This window comes from Vulpes vulpes, chromosome 5 (assembly GCF_048418805.1).
Source record: "Vulpes vulpes isolate BD-2025 chromosome 5, VulVul3, whole genome shotgun sequence".
NCBI classification, from domain to species: domain Eukaryota; kingdom Metazoa; phylum Chordata; class Mammalia; order Carnivora; family Canidae; genus Vulpes; species Vulpes vulpes.
In genome coordinates this window covers 49,474,545-49,478,111 of record NC_132784.1, presented here as the reverse complement: position 1 = coordinate 49,478,111, position 3,567 = coordinate 49,474,545, and positions in this window count along the sequence as shown.

The following is a 3,567-nucleotide window of genomic DNA, read 5'->3' as shown; positions in this document are numbered from 1 at the left end:
GCAAAGAATAGATTATTACTCTGCCTCATGAAAATCAATTAAGGATTTTGTCTAAAGCTTTATCAAACACTGCAGAATTTATACACCCTGGAGAGTGTATACGTATCAGGATTGTTTCTGGGGCATGATTTGCATATACATCCCAAACTATCTGGACATGAAATGTAACAGAATTTGGGGCTCCTGCCAAGTCCCTTAGGATCCATGGAGCAGGCTTTATGAAGAAGAAGGCATGTGGGCTCCATCCTGCAGAAATGTGGCCAGGCCCTCCTGATAGGCATGGAGTTTCATCCTGAGGCCAGGGACCATCAATGGACTTCCGCTGTATCTCAGGATGGAACAGAAAACTTATGAGCAGCACTTAGGAGTGTAAGGAATTACACAGATCTTTGGCCTTACTCTACAATTAAATTCTAGGAAAAAAACAAAAACAAAAAAACCACTTGCTGGCCTCTGAATATCTTATGACCTTTCCTTCTAATAGTTCTGTAAATGCTGACTCCTTTGCCTGGGATCTATATGAAATACCTCTTCACTTGGCACTTTTTCAGAACTTGACTTAAACTTTAGCTCTTCTTAGGGGTCTACATAATTTTCTTTCATTGACTTTACTTTTTATAAAAATGAATATTGTCCAAAGGCTTAGAACATGAGGTCCTACAAAATGGGTGGAGAACTACTTTCTTAACTGCACCTCTGCTGACTCACCTCTGCCCTGAGCAACATACTCCTTCCCCATCACTCAGGGCAATTGGCCTTTACCATTCTCCGTGGCTTATGCAGTCCGGCTTGCTTGATCTGTTTTTCTCTGGTACACTGTGCTTGATCTAGAATAATGCTTATAATTGTGGTCAAAAGAATCCTTTTGAGAGGATGGAATTGCTACCTGATTTTTCCTAAATGATGTGAAGTTAGAGTCAGATGTCATTTGATGAATGTTTTGTGCTTTTTTTGATTTAGAAATTTAGCTAAAAAGTAGTTGGTACAGGGGGCCAAATATATATTCATATGTGTTAGGTGCATTTGCATATATAATTTAAGAAATGAGTTAGTAGCTTCTGCTGTCCTTCCCAACATACTGGTGATTCTCTAATTCTAGTTAAGAATTTGCCTCTTGGGACACCTGGGTGGCTCAGTGGTTGAGTGTCTGCCTTCAGCCCAGGGCATGATCCTGGGGTCCTGGAATCGAGTCCCACATCAGGCTCCCTGCATGGAGCCTGCTGCTCTCTCTGCCTATGTCTCTGTCTCTGTCTTTGTCTCTCTGTCTCTCATGAATAAATAAAATCTTAAAAAAAAGATTTGCCTCTTACTATGTTGATAACATAGAACCAGATTTCTATTCTCTCCATGTATAAAAAATACATGATTTTAATTTAAAAGAAAACCAATGTTGGAAGGGAAATATCTTAGTCACATTGCTTTGCTTTCTGATGTCATTTAAAACAATTTATTTGAGGGATGTCTGGCTGGCTCAGTTGGTAGAGCACATGACTCTCGATCTCAGGGCCTTGAGTCTAAACCCTACATTGAGCATAGAGCCTCCTTAAAACAAACAAAGAAAACCCAATTTATTTGACCAAATTAAAACTTCTTTTGACTTATAAAATATCATTTTTTTTGTGTGTGGCCTATTTGCTGTATGTGATACGAGGGCTAAAATCATAATTTTCTCCCTATTTTATTTTGTTTTTGTCATGTTATTTTTAATGTCTCTGTAGCCTAGATGTGAGAAAGGGGAGTCATAGCCAGGCATTCAGTATAAATTTGTGAACCAAACAGACATGCCCCTGCACACACAGAGGTTAAATCCAGTGACATATATAGAGGACTAAACAGATATATCAAACATACATTGCTCTGTGATCCAAGAGGAGTGGGATATAACACTTTTCTTTATTTTGGAATATAAAATAAAAAATCAGGTCCCAATTAGTTGAGAGACTTCTTTTTCTCCCCCACCCCCTCTACTCTGTCTCTTTCAGTAGGTTTTATAAGGACCCTGAGGCTATTTATTACAGTTTTAATTTAAGGAATTTCTGGTCCTTATGACATAGTGGTTCTCATTCCTCCCTCCCCCTTGCATTGCTGCTGCTAAGGCTTTGGCAGGAGGCCAGGGTTAGCCACTAGGTTCTACACGGGAGTGGGTTTCCTGCCTGTGCATCCCTCCTCTCATTATTTCCTTACCCATCTTTCAACCTCAAAGTCCAGTGGTTCTAATTTTTTCCTCTCCTGAGATGGCTCCATTGTATCTCTCCTTAGGGGCCATCAATTCCACCCCAGCCCCAACCACGGCCAAAACATGCTGCGGTGTGGATTTTCTTGAAGGAGGTTACTGAAACACATGGAAAAACCTGTGGATTTCTTATAGCAGGAAGCCTTACATGCAGGAATGCAAAGGAGAAAGTTATGTTTTCATTATTTTCACTGTTGAACCTGCTCCTGTCAAGTGACGAAGCATAGGGTCATTTCCACTTACATTCATGGGCAATAAAAATAGTTCAATATTGGGGATCCCTGGGTGGCTCAGCGGTTTGGTGCCTGCCTTTGACTCAGGGTGCAATCCTGGAGTCCCTGAATCGAGTCCCACGTCGGGCTCCCTGCAAGGAGCCTGCTTCTCCCTCTGCCTGTGTCTCTGCCTCTCTCTCTCTCTCTCTCTATGTCTATAATAAATAAATAAATAAATAAATAAATAAATAAATAAATCTTAAAAAAAAAAAATAGTTCAACATGTTACAGAGTCCAGAGAAATCCAAATACAACTAGGAGCTTCAGGGAACTTGGCTTTCTGGAAATCTTTACTTGAGATTTGAAAGATGAGTTGTTTTTTAAGGTAGATTAAGGAATGAGCACTAGACATATTTGATGTCCTGATTTCTAGACTGAAGTGGGGAAAAAAGTGAGATGGATATATTAATCTTGCTTTGTCTACCCCACAGGTAGTTATAAACCTTAAAACACTTGAACTCTGAAGTGATAAACAGGTGTAAAGTTTATGAAATGGAATTAAATCTTATATACTTATTTAATGATGTAGAAAGTCCTTTTTAATGGAGAGGAGGGAAATCATTGGGCCTGGAATTTACAGGCTCTTTGAGGCCAGCCAGAGTGGACATTCACCTTTTGGTGATGAGGGCATGAGAAGCTGTGTTTTTCTACCGTTGTGTTTGACTTGGGTAGGGAAGTCATTGCTAAACAAGCTGTTTTCCTAGATTGTCTTTTCTCAATCCTTTGGCTAGAGAAAGTAGTCTTTTCTTGGGCTGTTATTTTATCAGCTGCCAGCTACTCCAGCACCCTGCCCAGGATATACGAGAGGCTCAAAGAAAATCTGGCAACTCACTTTCATGTTGTTCTGTGGAACAAGACAACCCTAGCCAATCTGTCTTCTCCCTACCTTTCTGAATTTTTCATGTCAGGTCCAGGATTTTTAGCTGCACCTGGTGGGAGAAAAGGGGAAAAAAATGTGTGTAGATCATTCTTGTCTGGATCAAAATAATCCTTTTTTAAAATTTTGCATCTCTGGTCATTAAAACATACTTTATTTGCTGTCATTTCATGATCCCTCACTCA